Below are 24,424 nucleotides of genomic sequence, written 5' to 3' on the forward strand. Positions count from 1 at the left end.
CACAGATGCATAGCCTTATTAACTTTCATTACAACTGTTACTAACACAACTGTTTCTCTTTATACTCTTCTATGCTATTTCAGTGAAATGTAAATATCCTATATTGTCAATGAAACAAGGGTGTTAGCCTTCCAGGATGGCCCATGGGCACCTCTAGGGGAGTGCTGGGCACAGATAGAGGTGACTGGCAATTGCATAAAAGTGACTGTTCTGTGGTAAATGTGTACATATGTTTGTGGGACATTTTGTTTGAAAGTACTTACAATAATTCATTGTTTCATTCCTTGTTTGGTACAAAAATGTCATTTGCCTGTTGTTTTGGGGGTAGGGGAGCCAAGTTCCACATCTCTGTTAGCACAACCAAAACGTCCTTACAGAGGTTTGCTTTGTTATTTTTAGTCCTTGTTTGGATCAAACCTTAATTTGTGTGTGACTGTGACATGTCACAACCATATTACCCTTTTTTATATATGAATAACTGATGGTTTTTTTTTGTTTCTCCAGTGGGTAAAATTGAAAAAAACTAATAATATGTATTATACCTAAGCAGGGCTTTTATTTATGTGATATTTGTGTATAGTATAATTTTGTGTTTTATGTTACATAGGTGTATGACATTCCAGTGTTCTGATCCCTGCAATCCCCTGTTCAGTGACTCAGAGAATGACATGCTTGTTCAAGCCTTTCATCAATATGGTGCCTTTCTGCTTGAGAGAGGACTTGGGGATATGTCTGGAAGAATGCAAATATGGAAACAGTGAACTATGTTAATGCTGTTGTTAATACTGTTGGAGGACACAGCAGGACATATGATCTGGTGTGTCACAGGGCCACTGACATGATATCATTGGTCTCCAGGACAGCAGCTACAGTGGCCAATGGAGAGATGGCTACCAGGGAGGGCTCCTACAGAGCCACCACTGACATCAAATAAAGAGTTCCTGTCTACTGTCAGGGATACAGAGATCTCACAACACCATGTGATTGTTGTTGGTGCTGCTGTTTCAGGGAGTACAAGTATGTCCCAGGAGGAACTTCCAGGTAAGCTTACATATATCAATTTTTAAACATTTCTTGTATAGTAAAATATTGAAATAAATAGTTAAGTTGATTTAGTATTTTTTTGGGGGGGAGGGCAGCTATTTATAGACTGATACAGTTAACAAAACATTCTGGTTCATTACACATAGGCTCAGGGTGGACGTGTCATCCAAGTTTCAGTTAAATGTTTTGCTAATGGACATATAAAAGCAAAAATATTTACCCCCTTTGTTATTGTTGTTGTGATGATGGTGTCCTTATATTTTGATTAACTTGTTCCAGGAATATCCTCCCTAGCAAGTGGAGTCATCGGCACATGGTAAGTCAAATAGTTTTATTTTAGTACTGATGAGCATTTGACAGAAATATGCATTTATCCATATGCATGAGGTTAATGTCAGGACTGTGTGTGTATTCCTGTACCATCTGGGATAGTGGCACCAGTGTTACTTTGTTAGCACATATTAAACTGTAATAGTGTAGCTATTAATTTATTTCCTGCTTGCTTCTTATTATCGCAGGTGATCCTAACAGTGGAAGTGTAGGACACTTACCACCTGATGCCAGAGTATCAGCAGATGGCGGCCAAACACATAAACATTCAGAGGGTACAGAGGTTGAATCTGACACTGAGGTTGACATTCACACATCTCCTGTAGACCTATGCAAACCCATTTCAGTAAGCACTCATATATTGGACAGGGGGAGGGTGACACCTTTAGTCAAGGTATTGTAGTTACTGTGGCTTCAGTGCCTGTTGAGTCTAGCCATAGCCAAAGTGTGGGTGAGATGCCACTCAGGGGGGTTGTTAGGAGTGCTCAAAGGAGGCCTGATCCTGGTGTGTCTTTCAGCACCACTTGATATATGTTTAGGGTCATAATGGAGGTGCAGGCACATTCCAAAAGGACATCCGAGTTAATGCTTCGGGCTGTAGATGTGGCACAGGCTGACATGCATGACTGCCTCTACCATTTTGCTGATTCGGTGGATCGGATGAATGACAGATTAGAATGGGCAGTGTCTGTGATGGAATGTCAGCTGGGAAGGGGACAGCATCCACGTGGGTGTAGGTCAGTCAAATCATCTGATGTCAGACAACATGGTTGTGTCTGAACACCTGCCTATAGTGGTACTACTTCCACTGCTCTGTTAGTGGTTGAGGTGTCCACACCCAGATGTGGCAGGCCATGGGGTCATAGTCCTTGGGGTACCTGTGAGGAGAACTTGTCTAGCAGACATCAGTCATATTCAGGTAGCAGCTGTGCATCTGACCATGAGCGTGAATGTGCCAGTGCAACTCCTGGCAGAGCCAGCTCTCGGTGTTGGGGACAAAAACGATAAGCTGGTACCTCTACCAAGCAAGGCTCACACCTGTCCAACATACCAGAATGTAGAGCTAGCACTGAACTTGGATGTGTTCTTGCAGACACTTACACACCAATATGACCTGGAATGTCCATACAGACACAAACACATAGCAGTTACATAGATCAGTGATGAGGCTTAAAGCTCATTCTGTCTCACTGCCATTTGATACTTTATCCAAATGTCTGCCTGTTTCTCTTTCTAATTCAGATGCACTCAATACCTTTTGTGTCAGCCTAGGCCTCCTGCCCACCCCACACAACACCCTGCACAAATGATGATAACTGTGCCATATTCTTGTTTTCTATCTTTTGGATTCACGGATACATAAGTATTTTGTCCGATGCTCAGAGTGCTTAGCATATCTGTTTTTGTGATGCTGTTTTGCAAATTATACTGCCATCTTACATGTTTTTGTAATATGTACATCCCTCCCAAACACTTACACCATAAAAGCTGGACAATGCCATAAACAAAGGTTTGTCAATGGACCAACAATGGGAAGAGTTTTTAAACTTTGTGGTCTTACAAACTTAAACAGTTGATAGAATAATAGGTTTTGCATTACTATTTTTATGTTTGTTATGAAGGATATGAAATCTGAAACTAAAATGTGTGTCATTATTTTCTAACTTCACTCTTTAACGATTTGCCATTACAAACATATGAGGCCAAACTGTGGACATTTGGTGAAAATCTGTACATTTTAGACATGAGGCCTATTAGTTGACAGAGGACACATGTATTCACATAAGTCAGTACTGTCACATCTTGATGTAATTGCTGCTCAAATCACCCACCATTTACTTACTTAAATTACCAGGTAACAGTATGCAAGGATATGCCATTAACTGGTATTCTTAGATATTTATTTTGCTATTCCAGGTTCAGCACATACATTGGAAATCCAGCAATTGCAAGAGTTTTAGTTCAAGGCTGACTGTCTGATGCTAACAGTACACATGGGTAAATAAAGGTTGTGAGAGTTACCTGGCATCAATGTTAATGTATGTTTGCACATAGGATGAAGGTTTTAACCCCTTAGGTGGTGAGTGGTGTGCTATCTATTGCCTCTTGGCCTGTGAGGTCATATTGTGCACACCTACAACTGCCTACACCCACAGCAGCTGCTGGTTCTCCCTCTGACTCATTACCTGCGGTAGTTGTGGTGACCTTGCCAATGGTGGTGGATGTGTGGCCCTTTCCCTTGCTGTACCTGCTGAAGCTGTTTCTTTAGGATAATACTGTGGAGAATGGCACAGGTGGTGAATATTTCAGCACATGTATGGGTATTGTACTGTAGGGCTCTGCCAGATGTATATAGGCACCAGAACTGCTACTACAGCAGCCCAAACACTCGCTCTATTATATTTATTGTTTGAGCACATGCCTCATTATAACATTTTTCAGTTGGTGTGTGTGCATTTCTGATGGGTGTCACACGTCAACAGCCACAGTTCCAGTGCATAACCTGCATCCCCCAGTAAGTCACCCTGTGGAATTTCCCCCCTAATAAACATCTCATAAAGTATAGGGTTGTGCCAGATATGTGAGTTGTGGTAACTGCCTGGTTTGCCAGCACACACATTCAGGATGATTTCATTAGCATTACACATGACCTGGCAGTTAATGAAGTAGTGATGCTTTCTAGTTATGTACACCCTTCCCTGTTCCCTAGGTAGTGCTGTGATTTCTACATGTGTACAGTCTCTGGCACCCAGGACTTCAGGGTAGTGTGCTACAGGGTAGAACTTATGCATAGTTCTGGCTCTGTCCTCAGGCGTAAAGGGAGAATATATGTACTCTCTGGCATGCTGCAGCATAGCATTTAGGAAATGATGGAGGAGCCTGAATGCTAATGCCTGTGACACACCCAGCATGTCCCCTGTTGGCATCTGGAAGGTTCCTGTAGCTAAAATTCTAAGTGCTATACATACATTAGTCTCCACTAGTATTGGTTCCCATCAGTTTGCCCTTGCTGTCACTTGAGGAAGACAGAAGTTGCAGAGTTCCTGTAGTGTGCCCTTATCCACCCTGTATGTCTCTATAATTTCTACCTCATAGGTTTATAGGTTCATAGGTGTGTACTAGGCTAATGGCTCTGGAGCCTTTACAAGGTTAGCCCATGGGATTACTCTGTCATCGTGCCACCTGACCTTAGTTTCGAGTGCCTCTGTTGAGTAGAGCCACTGGAGTGATCCCAGGAGTGAATTTTCTATTTCCTATCCACTCATCAAGATTTTTCTTGAAGAGGCCCAGTGAAGTGCTGTGTTTGACATGTATGGCAAGTTTATTCCATAGCATGGGCAGTCTCTGGGTTATGAACCTGTCCCTCCAGCACGTTCTTTTGATTGTGGTAATGAGGTTGAGGTCTCTGGAGCATGTGGTGTGGAGGGATTGGGATTTCTTTAGATGTAGTATTTCTAACAGAGATGGGTCAGGCATGGCTTTGTACATCAAGCAAAGATTGCCTATAAGTAGGCAATATTAGATAAAGAATAGTTGGAGTTTTTTTGAGTCTGTCCTAATAGGGCAAGTGTTTAAGGCCTAGGATCCTATTTGTGAGGTACTTTTTACAGCCTCTCTAGTTATTGCAGGTGTCTAGTGAGGTACATGCCAAATAGGGTCTATGTTAAATGTTCAAACATCCATAATGTCGAACATTACATGGTCGAGACCAAATGTTTGACATTTGGATGTTCGAACATCAAATAAAAAAAAAGTAAAAACAGAAAAAAAACACTTTAGCAGCGAAGGTAGAGGGGCAAGCCACCCTGCACTCCCCACATGGGGGCTGCACCCCCCCCACACCCCCCTACTTAAATATACCAACTCCGAGACTGCACTTCAGTGCAGAAAAGGGAAATTCTCCCTATCTGCACCATACAGCGCCATTGAAAGTCTATCTTTGAACACTCAAAATTTCGAATGTTTGGTCTCGACCATGTAACGTTCAAAACTTTGAGCATTCGAAGGTTTGTCAGGTACCTGCCAAAGGGGGCATTGTACTCAATGATTGGCCTAATGAGGGAAAAGTAGAGGGAAACAATGACCACCTTCCTCCTGGATGCAAAACCCTTAGTAATGAGATGTGCCACATAGAAGGACTTTATGACCACGGTGGCAGTATGGTGGTCAAAAGAGAGGTTGCTGTCAACCTGTGTTCCCGGATCTCTTATAACACCTTCTGTGTTCAGTGGACTACCATCAATGTTGTAGTGCATGGGAACTGGGTTTTTCCCAAAGGGGGTGACGACACATTTTTTTGGCATTGAGCTTAAGGCCATGGGTCTGACACCAGTCGTTGGTCACAGTGAGGGCTTTCTGTAGGATGTTAGCATCACTTGGGGAGTTAATAATGGATCCGAACTTGCAATCATCTGTGAACTTTGTCAGCCAGCGTCCCTCTGTGTTGGCCTAGACTTCTGAGAAGTAGATACCAAACAGGAGAGGACCCAGGACTGATCCCTGTGGGACTCCACTCGTGATTGGTCAGCAGACTGACTTGGAGTCAGCTACTTTCACACTGTGGGTTCTATCTGTGAGCCAGTTTGCAACCCACCTAGTGATATAGGGGTTGATGCCTAGCTTAGTGAGTTTTTCTATGATTCCTGAGTGGGGAATGGTATCAAAGGCCTTGGCCAGATCAAGGTAGGCTGTATGAACCACCTTACCTTCATCCACAGCTCTGGTGACTGACTCAAAGAAGTTGACCAAGTTGAGCAGGCATGATCTACCCTTCACTAAACCAAACTGTGTGGGATCCAGAGTTTGGAGAGTCCCTATATCCTTGTTTATTAGGTCCCTGATGCTGCATTCCATAGCTTTGCATATCAGACTTGTCAGATTAATGGGGCGATAGTTCCCAGTGTCTGTAATCTCTCCTTCTTTGTGGAGAGGGATGACTATAGCAGTGCGTCATCTGGTAGGGACAAAGCCTGAGGTGAGGCTGTGATTGAACAGGGCACACAGGTGAGGTGCCAGTTCACTCTGTAGTTCATGTAGAACACAGCCAGGGATATTGTCAGGTCCCATAGAAGCTGTATTCTTGGCCTTGGACAGTGCTGTTTTAACCTATGCAGCAGTAATTCTGGGTGCCTGACAATTTAATGGTATTGAGGTTGGTCCTTTGGGGGGGGGGGGGTGAGAGGGCTAAAGCTGACACTGAATCTGTCGGCCAGTATATTGGTAATATCTGTTGGCTCAGTATAGAAGGTACCATTGTGCAGTAGCTCAGAGCAAATCTGGGTATTGCCATGAAGGTTCTTTACATAACTATAGAATGCCTTGTGGTTGTCTTTACTATCTGCTCCAATTCTGTTTTCATAGCAAGCTTTAGAGGATTTGATGAGGGATCTCATCTTTTTGTTGAGGCTGATAAGGGAGTTTTTCCAGTCTTGGGACTTCATCTTATTCTGCATCAGTCTCCTCCTTCTGTTGTAGAGATTGTTTATGGCAGGGGACCACTAGATTGGCTTCCTTTCTTTGGAGGAGAGCATCTTGGTTCTATTGGGTATGGCAAGATCCATGCATTTTGTGTACATGTTCGTACAGTGCATTGGTGAATGATTCGGCGGTCATGCAAGTATTCTTAGGATCCCAGAGTTAGCTTTGGAAAAGTTTTTCATGGTGGTTACCTTTGCAGGGGGGGTGGATTTCTAAGGTGATTAGTTTGTGGTTGGATCTAACCAGGGAGGAGTTGACTATTGGTGAAAAGCAATGGTCGCCCATGTTAGTAATGACCAGGTCAAGGATGTTGCTACCTCTACTGGGGGTAAGAATGAGCTGTTCCAGGGCATTGGAATTAATGAATTCAGGAAAACGTATTGGCACATGAGTAGTTTTCCCAGTTAATGGAAGGGTAGTTGAAGTCGCCCAGTCTGAGAGTGTTAGATTGGATCCTAATATTCTCCAGGGTGCTTAGGAAAGTGGAGTGAGTGTCTTGGATCATGGTTGGGGACCTATAGCAGGCTACTACCTGAATCGCTGTCTTACCCAATGTTAGCTGCATCTGAAGTATCTCTGATGCGTTATGTTGGGCTACTAGTCTGGAGGTGTGCACATCCTTTATGAATACACAAAACACTACAGCTAGGACATTTTACACCACTAACATAAAACCAGGCACTAAGGCACAAGGGACAAAAGCACATTTTGTGTTCACAGAGGGTTTCATAGCCCAAGGAATGCTCCTGGATCTTCATATGAGTGGAGGACATTTAACATAGTAAGCTAGATGGAGACATAGGGAGGTTGCAGACTAATGACAGTATAGAAATCAATATGTTGCCATGGAAACATGAGAGGAAGCATGTAGACAGTCAGAAGACAGGAACTACAAAGGAAGGATAGCAGGGTAATATGGCTACAAAAATAATGAAACAGAGTGTAAAACAAACAGGTTTAAGTCAAAGTAATTTAGTAATGGATGCATAGAAAAGAAGCTAAGTAGGGGGAGAGTATTTATTAATCTTATTGTTTCATAATTCACTTTAAACAGTAAATCAGAAAGTAAGGATTAGTGGGTGATAAGAAATATATATATATATATATATATATATATATATATATATATATATGTGTGTGTGTGTGTATGTATGTATATATATATATATGGGTCTACTTCAGAACAATGAAATCTCACAACACCGAAGACCAAAACACCGAGACCAAAACAACGAAAACCCACAACACTGAAAACCACGTAAGTATAACACACACAAAAAACATACACAAATACATACACAAGTGCCCCAAACTACCAACCACACAACCCTAAACTACAAACAGGTAGGGGGAAAGCACCCCTGCACCACCCACGTGTGGGGCTGTGCCCCCTACACCCCCCTACTTTAATATTCTAACTCCGAGATCGCACATACACACAAGGCAAACTCACACCCACACACTACAGTCCCTCACACACACACACACACACACACACACACACACACACACACACACACACACACACACACACACACACACACACACACACACACCACAGTCACAACACACACTTACACACAGCACTACCTCTCATAAATACACTTACACATGTATACTCACCCGCAGCGGAACACCAAAATGCTAAATCAAAATCCCGTAACATCGGGATTTTGAATTTCACACTTTTCGGTGTTCTGCAGTTTCGTTGTTTTGCTCTCCTTCAAAACACTGTTGATGTTCTGGTCTTTTGATGTTTTGAAGGAGACCCATTTATCTATATATATATATATATATATATATATATATATATATATATATATATATATATATGTATAGATCTATTTGAAAACACTGACACGCCAAAACACTGATGACGAGAACACCGAGACTGGAAGATCGACAACTGAGATGACTGACAGTTTAAAAGCCCAACGCTGAGAACATTGACATGTTAAGGTAAGTGTGTGATAGTGACAGACTTTAGGGTTAGGGGTGGGTTAAGTGAGTTAGGGTTAGTGTGCAGGTAAGGTAAGTGTGAGATAGTGACAGACTTTAGAGTTGGGTTGGGTTAAGTGAGTCAGGGTTAGGGCATGGGTTAGGTGAGTGTGCGATAGTGACGGACCTTAGGGTTAGGGTTTGGGTTAAGGTTAGTTCATAGATAGTTGTGTATGTAAGGTTTAGTGTAGGTTTGTAAGGATTTTGGTGTGCTTGTGTTGTGTGTGTGTTTTTCGGAAAAGGTGTTTGTTTTGTTTTGTTGATTGTAGGGATTGCGGTTTGTCGAGCATGTGAAGTTTCGTACTTTTAAACTGTTGGTCATCTCAGTTGTCGATCTTCCGGTCTCGGTGTTCTCGTCGTCGGTGTTTTGGAGTGTCGGTGTTTTCAAGTAGACTTTTATTCTAAATCTAAGGTGTGGAAAAGCATGATAATTGATAAAGAAATAACTGTTATATTAGGGAACTTTAATCTAGTTATGAAAGAGACACTGATGTCTTTTGCAATAAAAATGAGAGTTATAAATGGTATCAAGAATTACTTAAAGATAGCCCAGTCCCATGGTACATGAAGATAAAGCACTGACTGCATCAAAGGAGCCCATGTTTGACTGGCTGCTTGGGTGCTGTGGTCCGGGTTGGAGCAGATGGTGGCTGAATAGCAAACAGCCCTCCTAGGGTATGGAGCTAGCTGGCACAGTGCAAACTGCAAAAAAGTGCATGCACCTCCTGTAGCAGCTATGAGGGATATCACAGACTGTCAAGTGGTTGATTCTAAGGAGTCCACAGTTTCCAAAGACTGGCCCAGGCCATAACACCCTAATCTTACCTCCACTGGGGAGTGAATGAGCCAAACAGCTGTCACCCTCATGGAGGAACAAATGTGTAAAAAAATAAATATTAAAAGACTGGATGAATAGAAATAATTGAGTAAACTGTTAGAGAAGTAAAAGTAAAGATAAGACAGAAGTCATCTTATCAAGAAACACAGATCACCAATGTAGTAGGACAGACTTGATATTAGACACAAGTGAGGTGAAGGAGTTAATTATAAAATTAGAGATGAAATAATTAAATATATCTAGTGATATAATAGTAATAAGGGGGCTAGAAATGCAAAAGCAAGGTAGAAAATGTAAGAGTTGAAGCCAGGCACACTACAAATGGCAAAATGAAGAAAAGGACGTACATTTCAGAAGAATAATCCAAGATGTGCTGAAATTAAATGAGTTTCCAAATTTAGAGTCCTGTGGTGGGAGTGAGGCAAGACAATGATAAAGGGAGAACTAATGGATCCAAGATAGAAGAAGCAGGACAGGCTGACTGAACTAAAATGTAAATAAAAACTGTTAAAAGTTCTTCAACAACAGATGGGAAGAAATAAGACTGATACAAAACAATGGGTAGAGAAAGAAATAAGGCCGAAAACTGAAATAAACTACCTTGATATAATACAGGCATAAGAAGAAGTGATGTGGAATGCAGGGTCTATATTACATGACTGAAAATTTAGTTAGTCGAATAACTAAAGTTCGATCACTAAATGTCGAAGTCCCAAAACCGCAAATGGCAGTTTCCACACAGGGAAACAATGCCTTTGTCTTAACTGAAAAAAAAAAAAAAAAAAAAAAACATTAAACACAAATCAAGTGGGGGCTTTGTCCCCCACACCACCTAAGTAAATATACCAAGTCCGAGATCACTCCACATTGAAGAAAGGGCAAAATCCATGTAACGGCCAAACAAATAATTTCCCTGTGTAGAAACTGCCGTTCGCGGTTTTGGGACTTAGACGTTTAGTGATCAAGCTTTAGGTATTTGACTACCTATAGCTTTGATCATGTACTATAGACCTAGAATAGAGACAACTGATGGTTGATGAGGAAGAGTGAGCTAGGGCACATAGTTTGGAGCTTCAAACAGTGGAAAGAATGGCAGATGGTGAAACAGGTGAGAAACAATAAATACATTGTAGGACAATTGATAACGCAATCAGAGAATTCATTGACTAACTTCATTAAACCTTGTTTTAAAGCATGTGAAGGCAACAGAAATAAGCATGTTTACTGAATCCTCATAGGTAAACACAGTTTTAGCCTGGCCATAGTATCCTATTAAGTATTCACATTACCCTCGCCATGATGATTATTCCTGTACTTCTCATTTGTGAATTAATGTTTCTGTAGTCATACTGCTGAGTATTGAAAAGGGGCCCTGCTGCAAGATCAGGCATGTAGATGCTGCCGCTGTCCATTAGTAGCAAAGGGGCAGTCCTCGGGTAAATTTCCATATTGCCATACATAGGAATAAGTTACATTTGAATAGGGAAAGGGGTGGACATTGTTCTTCATGGATAGGGAGTCTGTTCTAGAGTGGTGTTTTCTGGAATATGCTCCTCCAAATCATTCTGTTTAGGTTGAAAAATAGGTTGAGGCCTCTGAATTTGGTATTTCTGATACCATTTGATTTGTAGATTCATTAATATTTTTTCAGAGACTGACTATAGCAATAGGGTTTTGCAGCAACCAGTGTAGGTCATATGGTTTAGTCTCTGTATTCTCATTGTGAGGAACCACTATGAGTGCTCTAATTGTTGTATATGTCTGGAGAGGTACATAAAAAAGGGGCATTATACTCAATGATGGACTTACCGAGGTCTCAGTACACTGGAACAGTAACATTGCTGGGCCAAAATGCTATCCCTTTGTGTATAATTTGAGCAATATAGAAAAACTTCCTCACAACAGTAGACACGTTGGTGGAATGCTGTCAAATGTTATGTTCACAAGTCTCTAAACACTAGATTGATATAAGGGTATTTTTTTCAATGTGGTAGTTTCCATGGGCAGTCAGTTTCCAAAGAATACAAGAATGCAATTTTTGGCAATTAGCTTTAGTCCATGACTATGGCAGCAGTTATTTGTTTGGGACAAACTGGCCTGGTGGATGGCTAAGTCTTATGGGGATTCATTGACTGTTTCCAGCTTGCAGTCATTTGCAAACTTGTTCAACCAAAGACACTTGACCTTTGCTTGGATTTATGAGAAGAAGATGTCAAACAGGAGTGGTCCCAACACCAAGCTCTATGGTAATATAATCTCAGATAATCTAATTTTTCTGCTATTTCTGATAACAATATTCTTTGCAGAAAATAATGTGTGAGGGAAAATGTTCCACACCATCTACTTGGAGAACTGATCATAGGATCATAGGAAGTTACTAGGCTATTGGCCCTGAGGCCCTTAGAAGCCTAGCCAAGAGTTTATCCCATCTTTAGACAAGTCAGCACCCAAAGCCCCTGTCCAGCATGGACACAGGTAGAATCCTATGGGTAGCTAACAATTTGAAATCCTCAAAGAGTCTGAAAGATTTATTAAAAGCTAAAGCACACACTAATGCTCCTTTACGTATGTCTTTTTAGATATCTTGGAACCTAAACTTTATCTAAAACATTGTGTAGATGTATCACACATGACAGAACAGAAAATAAAGGAACAAAAAAGAGACAACAGATTTATCCAATTATTACATGGCAAACAGGAAAATATTGTCTCTCTCATCAACTAGAAATGAAGACATTGATCACATACTTTTAAAAGAATACATATCGGCAGCAATTATATAGTTACCACAGATATAATATGTGGAAAACAAAAACATTGTTTAATTAACTAATCAGGAAAAGGCTACCTGGCTAAATATATAGCATGTGCCTTCTGCTATATTAGATATGGTCATGACTTTACTGTTTATAGTGGCTACAGTATTTACATAAATCTGTTACTAGGTACACAGATAATTACTATGTTAATGACTTCAGGGACCCTTTTTTAAGCATGGCCATACTTTGTAAAGTTGAGAATCAAAGTGCATACCTTGTGTTTATAAGGTAAACACCTTAAACATTATGCCAACCCTTAACCCTAAATGAAGGCGGAAAGTTTCAAACCCTGAACCTTTGTCACAGGAAGTAGCTTTTTAACATGTAAGACTAACCAACAGAGTGTGCATTCTCGTAACACAAATATGTTGGGCAGTGAATTTAGCTTAACTTTGGAATTGTCAGATATTTTCTGATTTCATTTATCTGCATGGAGTGCATAGATTTGAGGTCTGGCTGCTTGTTGTTGCATCTGTTGAATATGCAAGTATGTACACAGTGCCAGCTGCCTCAGTCTACCACTGGTTTATCTAGTCTACACTCGTAACAGTATTGTAGGTTGAAAGCTATGTAAAAAAACTTCTAGGAGGACATTTTTCACATTATATGAAAACAGTAGTTTGCTTAATTGGGCTGTATCATAGCTAAAATTTATTTCTCTATTTATGTACAGTTGCTCCTTCTGTATGACTCTTCGATCTATATATGTTATTCTTTATTTTTTTAAATGTACTGTTCATGGTGGTTCCCTATCAACTTGGCAGGCATAGAATACTATATTCACTAATAATAAAGTGGCAAAGCCTGGCGTTAATATTGGTGCTGAAGAATTATCCATAAATAGGTAGTATGATTAGTTAAGACAGGCACTGGGTGGCAGTGAAGAGCTACCAAATAGCTGGATAACTACATCAGAGCTAGTAAGGGAGACAGCTAGAAAGATGCTTGGTATGACATCTGGACAGAGGAAGGATGACAAGGAGACATGGTGGTGAAATGAGGAAGTACAGGAGAGTATACAGAGAAAGAGGTTGGCAAAGAAGAAGTGGGATTGTGAGAGAGATGAAGAAAGTAGACAGGAGTATAAGGAGAAGAGGTGCATGGCAAAGAGAGAGGTGGCAAAGGCTAAGGATAAGGCATATGAAGAGTTGTATGAAAGGTTGGACACTAAGGAGGGAGAAAAGGACCTGTACCAATTGGCTAGACAGAGGGACTGAGCTAGGAAAGATGTGCAGCAGGTAAAGGTGATACAGGATAATGAGGGAAACATACTCACCAGTGAGGAGTGTGTGTTGAGGAGATGGAAAGAGTACTTTGAGGGGTTGATGAATGAAGAGAATGAGAGGGAGAGAAGGTTGGATGATGTGGGGATAGTGAATCATGAAGTGCAATGGATTAGCAAGGAGGAAGTAAGGATAGCTATGAAGAGGATGAAGAATGGAAAGGCTGTTGGTCCTGATGACATACCTGTGGAAACATGGAGGTGTTTAGGTGAAATGGCAGTGGAGTTTTTAACCAGATTGTTTAATGAAATTTTGGAAAGTGAGAGGATGCCTGAGGAATGGAGAAAAAGTGTTTTGGTACCGATTTTTAAGAATAAGGGCGATGTGAAGAGCTGTAGTAACTACAAAGGGATTAAATTGATCAGTCACAGCATGAAGTTATGAGAAAGACTAGTGGAAGCTAGGGTAAGAAGGGACGTGATGATTAGTGATCAGCAGTATGGTTTCATGCCGGGAAAGAGCACTACAGATGTGATGTTTGCTCTGAGAGTGTTGATGGAGAAGTACAGAGAAGGTCAGAAGGAGTTGCATTGTGTCTTTGCGGATTTAGAGAAAGCATATGACAGGGTGCCTAGAGAGGAGTTGTGGTATTGTATGAGGAAGTCGGGAGTGTCAAAGAAGTATGTAAGAGTGGCACAGGATATGTACGAGGGTAGTGTGATAGCAGTGATGTCTGCAGTGGGAGTGACGGATGCGTTTATGGTGGAGGTGGGATTACATCAAGAATCAGCTCTGAGCCCTTTCTTATTTGCAATGGTGATGGACAGGTTGACAGATGAGATCAGACAGGAGTCCCTGTGGACTATGATGTTTGCAGATGACATTGTGATCTGTAGTGAGAGTAGGGAACAGGTGGAGGAGACCCTGGAGAGATGGAGATATGCTCTAGAGAGAAGAGGAATGAAGGTCAGCAGGACTAAGACAGAATATATGTGTGTGAATGAGAGGGTGGATAGTGGAATGTTGAGGATGCAAGGAGTAAAGCTGGCGAAGGTGGATGAGTTTAAATACTTGGGATCAATAGCTCAGAGTAATGGTAAGTGTGGAAGAGAGGTGAAGTGGGTGGAGAAGAGTGTCAGGAGTGATTTGTGACAGACGAGTACCAGTAAGAGTGAAAGGGAAGGTCTACAAGAGGGTAGTGAGACCAGCTATGTTATATGGGTTGGAGACAGTGGCAATGACAAAAAGGCAGGAGTCAGAACTGGATGTGGCCGAGTTAAAGATGTTAAGATTTGCACTGGGTGTGATGAGGGTGGACAGGATTAGGAATAAGTATATTAGAGGGTCAGCCCAGGTTAGAAGGTTTGGAGACAAAGCCAGAGAGGCAAGATTACGTTGGTTTGGACATGTGCTGTGGAGGGATGCTGAGTATATTGGGAAAAGGATGCAAAGGATGAAGCTGCCACGTAACAGGAAAAGAAGAAGGCCTAAGATAAGGTTTATGGATGTGGTGAGAGAGAACATGCAGGTGGTTGTTGTGACAGAGCAAGATGCAGAGGACAGGAAGAAATGGAAACAGATGATCCGCTGTGGCGACCCCTAATGGGAACAGTTGAAAGTTGATGATGAGGAAGTATGATTTTCATGCCACTCTGTAAGAAATGTGTCTGTAGAAATGTTTTTGTGTACTTCTGGCTACTCTTTTAAAACAGTATAGCCTGTAAGGGCAAACAAGCACATCTGCTGTTTTAGGAATTAAACTGCAGAATTATTTCTCCCCACTGTTTACTCCTACCATTTATTTATGTAGCTATTTCATTTTATTCATTTAAATTTGATAAATGTGTATGTGTATTCATCAAGTAACCCATTGCAGACACAGCTCAGGCCTTAGCTAAGGAAACATATATGTGCTTATAGCATAAGTAGTTATAGACAGAAACAATACAAATAATACAATATGCAAAATGCAATGCAATAATACAATAATACTATAAAATTAGGAAATATGACAGATGTTTGTGAACTGTATTACTTTGGGAAAACATTAGAGATATTTGTAAAGGGAGTTTAAATACAAAGGTGTTTCACTCCATTGCCGCATATCTTAAAATTCAAAAAACATAATTCACGACATAGTTACCGTTTCAAGATTGTCATACTACATCCACATCATATCAAAAAGGTGAAGGTTAAGGACAGAGAGACTGGGTATGGAATGCAGTAGAGGAAAAGAAAGGCAATATGATATTTTCTCAACAGATAGCTCCTTCTGCCTCACTCCATTTACTCATTTCATAACTGCAGTATAAAACAGCAAAGCCATTTTCCTATTCTATTACCAGACATTCCTCCTAAATATGCCTCACTATCTCATGCTCAATCACCTCAAAACACATCAATAGTATCAAGACTAACTCACAGGAAATTCATCTCCCCTCCTAGCTAATCTCAATAATATTTAAAGCTTTATGAGCTCTGATCATCATTTCACCATCTAAAAACCTAGCTCCTTCCTCAAAACAAAAATACTTATAGAATCATTTTCCCATACTCAGTAAATATGACCCCACTTGCCTCTGCCTACCATTTTTTTGCTATTCCACATGCCACATCCTTACTGCAACTGACCACCCCTGCATACCCCAGTCACTTAAATCTCTGTCTCTCAAGCCAACATCATTATGTATCCTTTCACTTTTAAGGAAATTGCCCTGCAAAACACTTTTCTCATCCCACAGACTAATGCATCCACAGTCTTCCACACCATACATGCTTAAATTGAACTTCCTGTATTATGCACAAACTCACAAGTTCAAATAACTTTAAATTAAGAAATTTCATAGCTTCTATACAACACTTACCAGCTTTACCCACATTCTGTTGTGACACAGTTATATTGAACCCAGACCTGGACCCTCATTACTTAACAGTTACAAGTCTACATATAGCCTTGATGAATGCAGCAAGCAAGCTAAAATCATAACAAATGCAACATTTCCTGTTGTCAAACAACCCCAATGTTTTCTCATCTCTGAGTCTTTAAAGTGTGACACCCCCTTCCTTAGCTATAGCTTTCCCAACTAGAAATATCTCTTCAGTGCTAGACTTAAGAAACATCCCAGGGAGGGAATATTATTTCTCCTAAAGCACAACAACAAAGCTATCACCCAAAAACAACACTCCAGATCTAATGACCATGACCCAGTCTGGTTAGTGGTCACAATGGGGTTGTTCAGTAACACATGCTTGATCATTGTAGCAGATTACCTCACATCATCACTTATGATTCAAAACCCTATAAAAACATTGTTATGTCACTGGACTTCAACATTAATTTTCTCACCTAAGTAACTTCTTTGCAGTTTTGGACTCACTTTGCAAAGGACTTTACCAGATCTAACCTAGCCTCAGGCAACCACTACATTCTAGACCTTCTTATTACTAATGAACCCTCCTTGGTACATAATTTTTCCATATTTCATTCCTCTATAGCTAGGCAGTTTCAGTGCATTTGCCATCACATCCCTTATCCTAGAATACCATCCCTTTCTTGTAGCCTTTTGGCACTGAACTCAACAAAACCACCAAGATCTACACATTGAACTTTCATTACACTGATTGAATGTTCTAGCAAAGGATGACACCGTTTCTATGTCTGTTACCATCACTTTAAACTCCTTGATATTTTTCTCATGAGATACAAGGTTTTTTAAGCCATCAAATAATACATAGACAAGAAAATAACTAAGGCCTCCCCACAAGATGTAAGATAATGCCTGAAAAACCTGGAAACAGTTCCCCTCAAAGAAAAACTATAATCACCTCATTCTTCTTAGAATCTTAACTAAAATGGCAACTACATAACATAAAACCAGAGCAGAGTCCAAGCACATAGTTATATACAAACAAAAGAAACAAGATAAAGGAAAATACTTAATTTTCGCATATAGGCCTATATTATTACTACTACTTAACATTGATTATAAAATCCTCATTTCAGTTATAGCTAATGGATTAAAAACTATAATGGAAGTAATAATTCATACAGTTCAAACGAGATTTATAATTACTAGACTAACTCATGATAATACTAAGATAATAATCACATTATTAGACTATAGAAATATTAACAAGAAAAAAAATATCAGTACATATCCATGATATTTATTTATTTATTTGTTTATTTATTTTCACATTTGTTGACCGGGTTAGTCCATCTGGGGTGAAAGCCCCTTTTCAACGGAGACCCGAGGAGAAAAGGTCTGCAGTTACTCAAAATATTACACTATATTAACAGAGGAATACAATAAAGTTAGATATGAGCATGAACAGATACAAATTTAGACACAGACTATTTTCCATTAGTACATATAGTATAGTTAAATACATCAAAAATAGTAGATGCAAAAATAGTAAGCAATGATGTTCTTCAGTGTAAAGGTGAGTACAGACAAAAAAAGAAAAAAACTATCCCCCGATTCACAAATCCTCCGTGTAAGACTTAATAAGTCTTACTCGGAGGCTGCAGTTGAATGGTATGATGTCAGAGTGCCATGAATATTTATGAGAGCATGCTGACTCAACCGTAACTCTTACACGGACTGAGTATGAAAGCAGGGGGCGTGTCCGACTGCCAAGCAGTCTAAATGTCCACGCCCCTGCAAGTGTAGTAAAAGCAAAATATCAACACACAAGAGCGAGTTTGCTCAAATGTACTTGCACCCAACACCACACTCCTTGACACTGTAAACCCCCATCACAGTTATAAAAAGTAAAATATTTAATTTTTTTTTTTTAAATCCACAATATAGCTGCCTGTATTTGCATGTGTGTGCGTGGGTGTGCCCATTGCTTAGCTATAGTTAGCAATTCCGACATGGAAGAGCATAAGAAAGAATGTTTATGCAAATCACACCAAATTGCAATGGCGTAATGGTAGAGCGTATACACAAAAAGAAGGCATTCACGGTTCGAGTCCCACCACTCCCCTTCTTATTTATGTTTAAATCAGTATTTGAAATAATACCAGACATATGATTAAAATTTTATTAAAAGCAGTGACATGGCCAATGTATCAGTGAACAAAATATATATTTTTAAAGGACTCAGATATAGAATAGCCTGCTGTTAAGCAATGCTTTACCCAGCTAAACACAGGTGCCCATAGTTAAATAGCACTTTAGCCAGCCAAACAGAGGTGCCCATAGTTTAATAGCACTTTACCCAGCTAAACAAAGGTGCCCATAGTTTAATAGTGCTTTACCCAGCGCAACAGAGTTGCCCAAAGTTTAAAAGCGCTTTACCCAGAGCAATGTGTTTGCACAGACGTGCGCGCCGTGGCAACCAGGGCACGGTTGGGCACCAGGGAGCAACGTAGAGCTAGGTTGCTTAAACGCAGCCACACCCCCCCTAGCCTGTCTAGACAGTATTAAAATAAAAGAGTGACATGGTTCGAACCCAGGACCCTCTGCATCATAATCAAAGCACAGAACCACTAAGCCATAACAGCTTAGACACAACAGCCACTATTAGCATACATATACTTAGAAATGGTAGATTAACCATTACTAAGCAGGACTGCAGTCAGCTTAGAATTCTCAAAAATGGCCAATCACAAAAAGGTGAGGGAAATGCGGCATACTTAAGCCCCATCGGTGGGAATACTCGCCATAACTGATTGTGGTACCCATTTGCATTCAGGATGGCAGGTGTCGGAGAGGGCAATCACTTTAGAGCGCAAAGGTGGGGCATTGAGGAGTTCAAATATATGGTTTGGCTCCTAGTCCACCAACATGAAGGCCGACTCATGCAGGGCTAGGTTCAATGAGGAGCATACAAGGCAGAGGCATGGAACCAGTTGGCACATAATCTTACCAGTGCCACAGGCATTCCTAGGACTGGTGAGCAGGTCCATCACCACCATGCAGACCTGAAGCGATGAAAGGAGGACCAACTGGACCGATGGATCCAGGAGGCCCATCAGATGCCCAATGCCCCACTACTGAGTAAGTATCCATGTAATTAAGTATGTAAGAAATGCTATCCTAGCCTATAATATGGATAGGTATGTTCCAATATCCCTTCATTTATATTACAGCTGCAGGTGTTTGTTCCGCGAATCAGCAAGCCTATGCTGATAGGCTGGTATGGCTGCGCCTCCAGGCAGGTTAGTAATTATTCAACTGGTATTATTATAGAATATAAGTGAGACAGCCTGTAAAAGAGTTCAGTGTTGTAACCCAGTAATAAAGGTCAAATAAGCCTAGAATAATGCTTCTGCTAGTATTCTAAGATCAGATAAGTGATGCAGCCTGATAAAGAGCATTGTAATCCATTAATAAAGAGTAAACAAGTCTCAAATAGAGTTTCCACCTGTATTGTAATATCAGATAACTGCTTCAGCCTGAAAATGAGTGTTCTAATCCATCAATGAAGGACAGAGAAGTCATGAATACATCCTTGTATATACTGACATATGAAATAAGTGAGTCAGCTGGAAAGGATTGTTGTCTATATATGTATATATGTATGTATATATATATATATATATATATATATATATATATATATATATATATATATATATGTATATATGTATATATATATATATATATATATATATATATATATATATATATATATATATGTATCTATATATATATATATATATATATATATATATATATATATATAGAGTGAGAGAGGGAGACACGGGGTCAGACGTATTGCAACAGGTGCCTGGTGACCAACGAATTGACTGAACACCAGTGCTGATACTGCAGTATCATACCCCATTCCAAAACACTTTACACACTAACTACCAGATAGGTGGTTGCCTTCCCAACACTGAAGATGTCAGAAGGGAACATGGGACATGGTGGACAGTAGCATCCCCTCTGATAATCACAGTTCCACACTAGTCTTGTAATCCCTCTACGTGGTACATGTCATCACAAAAGGTGTGCCATCTAGGGAAAAGTCAGTGTACCCCCTACTCGTCACAATGTTCCATGTGGTATGTACCTCACATGACAACCACAGCAAGTGGAAAGGCCACAGACATACCTAACAAAGAGTGACACTGCCCCAAACACATGCCCTATGCAGACTGACTCACAAAACCACAGCTAGAGTGCATTGCATACGTCATACACAGAGGTCACCACTCCCGGACATACAGAGGTATGTCACACCCATAGCAGTTGGCCAACCACCATGACAACACCTCACAATCCCTCCAGGCTACATGACCTAGGGCCCCTAATCCTTGTCAATGCACTAAACAGCAAATGCTGGAGGTACAGGTTCCTATACACAAATATGCCATACTCTGGACTAAACTACCCAGCATTAATAAACATGGCTCCTCATTAGTAGATGTCATACATACCCCTGATGAATGTTATGTAGATAGGTAATATGCCCTGGGACTCACCTCTGTGTATCCATTTGACAGGAGCAAGTGTAATCACATTACATGTGTGTCAAATGGCAGGGTAGCATATGGCTAGGCTGCTGTAGGCCCCGGGATAATAGTGTAGTAGCTACCTATGACAGTGCGCACACACATGTACTCAGTGCAATACCAGCTATGTGAGGTGGAATGAGTGTGATACTGACTGTGTGCAAGGTCTGTAAAGGTGTGATAGCATAGCGTGAGGTTGTGTCTGTCATGGTAGTTTGTGTCCTAGGTGTGAGGGCAGAGAAAGATGTATCAGTTATTGGGATGCAGACATAGTAGGATGGCATATTTTGTGACGTAGTACCTTGTGTATGACTGTGGTATCCCATTGTAGGCTGTAGCAATACATGTATGCTCAGTAAGTGGTACTTAAAGGTGTGATAGCTTAGCGTGAGGTTGTGTCTGTCATGGTAGTTTGTGTCCTAGGTGTGAGGGCAGAGAAAGATGTATCAGTTATTGGGATGCAGACATAGTAGGATGGCATATTTTGTGACGTAGTACCTTGTGTACGACTGTGGTATCCCATTGTAGGCTGTAGCAATACATGTATGCTCAGTAAGTGGTACTGCTGGTGAATCCAGGTCACATATGAACTGTTGTACTACATGAAGCTGCAGGCCTAAACACCGCAGTATGGTGTATGTTCACATTCCCTGGTATCACTGTCTTGTGTGTTTCCTGTAGTCTGCACAGATCACATTCCTCAGGCATAGGTATCTGTAAGTAGGGGCACACAGTACTATAAGGTGCACAGGTAATGCTCATCTGTGTTGGCATGCATTTGTGTGTTGTATGTATATCTAATGTGTGTGTAATGATGCCTGTACCATGGCCGCAATCACATGTGTGTTACAGGGTATGTGTGTGTACCTAGCAACAAGTATACTCTGTTACAGCAGTATGCCAGCTATATTAACAACCGTGCACATATGTTAGGTAGGGGTATGGTATCAAAGACTAGGGAGGTTTACTGTTAATACTGTAACTGTACATTACATTCATTGCATCGGATAACAATATTTGTCATGCATTAGCTTGATATATACCCCCAGTGTGAGGTTGTGCATTGTATCCAATACAGTATGTCGAGTACTGGTGTATACTAGTTTGTTGTATGGAGTGCGGCAGCCACTGTTAGGCAGTTGTGGGTTGAGCACTGATATGTGGTATTGAATGTGTGTATCCTCTGATAGACAGACAGATGCTATATCTGGCAGTTAAATGATATCTGTACTTCATAATGTTAAGTGTGCCACATGACTTGCTCACACATATTGTTTAATTGTCTTCCAGAGTTATGGCTCATCGCCGCAATCCTGTGTATACAGCTGCAGAGGAGGAGGTCATACAGGCCAGCCTGTATCAGAACTATGCACGACTTTTTTCCAGGGCCAGCCAGAACCAGCATTAGCGCACTGCACTGTGGCAAGATCTTGTTCACCGGGTAAATGACATAGGCATGCATAACTGGACATATGAGCAGGTACGCCATCACCGCAGTGATTTAATCAGACATGTCTGGCAGCGTGTGTCTGATATCCATAGGCAACAGCTTGCCACAGGTGGTGGGGCGTCCATACATCCCCCCCTCACCAGAGTGGAGGAGCTGCTCCTAAGCATGGTGGCTCCTGGCCTACAACAGCATCAACATCATGCATGTGTCATCATGGAGGCTGGAGCTACCCAGCAGGACAACATGGAGCATGCAGGTAATATGCCCTAGCTGTAGACTACTGTTACCTGTATTGTTAGAATATGCTTATGTGAGATGTGTACTGTGTGTTTAGCAGTTGTGCTGCCTCTCGTGTGCAATACTGATATTTGAAATAGTATCTCCACACCTGTGACTGTTGACTATTGTTCCACTGTAGATTAGCGCACTCACGGCAGCAATGCCACAGTTGTGGCCACTGATAAACTGTGTCATATTCTTGTAGGTCCCTCTGGTGTGATAGCAGGGCAGATGGTACATGCTGGTGAGTGTGTTAACACTTTAATATTGGTAATTAAATGTGCATGTCATAGGTGAGGTGTAGGCCATGTACACGTAACACACCTACGCATAATGCATGCTGTCCATGTTTGCTGTGAGACATTAATCATCTCATTCAAGTCAGTAGCTGCTTCAAGCACATACACTGCACAGTGCAGCAGACACAAGTGTGGCAACACTGTACTGCACCTTAGATATGCATAGTTGCTACAGCTGTACACAACAGAACACGTTTATCATATGCAGTACACGAAAACATGCTACATTTCCCATCACACCCGCTGTAAGGTCACACGTCAGTATTCCACATGTCTTGCACACACACATGCTGTACCTCAGGGTAGAGTCCTATCATGGGTGTGTGCAACACTCTGCAACACATAACACAGTCAAGTTAGGCAATGCTCCCTATTGGTCACCACACACACCCATGTACAAGGTGTCTGTGTAATTGTGAACATAGCCACGACACTGCAGTTCAGGTAAAGCATGCTAGGCAGTGGTCTAGCACACATTAGTAGCTGTGGTGACCACAGGATGCATCTTGATGATGGTACAGGGTACTACATCCCATCCACTTACAGTGACCACAGTACTACTCATAGCAGTCATTGCTTTGCACCTCAATGTTGTACATGTGCAAACATATGCACCTATATACAATATGCATAGCATATGCCAGTATACATAATATGCATATGCCAGTATACATAAAATGCACAGCAGTCGCCATCCAAACAAAGTGTCACATATATGTCCTGGAATGCTAGTGGGTGTATAGGTTACTTGACACACATTGGGTATGTGTGGTGTTTAATGTTGCAGTCGTGTAGCATGACATGCCATGTGTGGCACCGACTTATCTGCAATATGTCGCACACTCACCATAACCACTGTACACTGGCCATTTAGAGCATTGGGATACCTTCATGTCAACATGCAGCAATCTTCCCGTGTGTGTACATAGCATGCATGTGCTACACCTGTGCCCACTATTATCTGCTTTGGACAAAGACACTGTACTCAGACATTGATATCTATGTGTCACACAGATAACACATGCAGCCATGGCATGTATACGTGTGAGTGATGGTGCACAGGTCATTGTAGAGCTGATAATACCTGCACAGCAATGTTGTGTCCATGTACAAATTGTGTTCCAGGGTGTAGCCAATCACTGAACAACGACACAGTTGCAACAAAACCATGTATACTGCCATTACATTGGGCCATCTA

The sequence above is a fragment of the Protopterus annectens genome, chromosome 14.part0, assembly GCF_019279795.1.
Source record: "Protopterus annectens isolate FY-2018-M chromosome 14.part0, PAN1.0, whole genome shotgun sequence".
Classification (NCBI taxonomy): Eukaryota; Metazoa; Chordata; order Ceratodontiformes; family Protopteridae; genus Protopterus; species Protopterus annectens.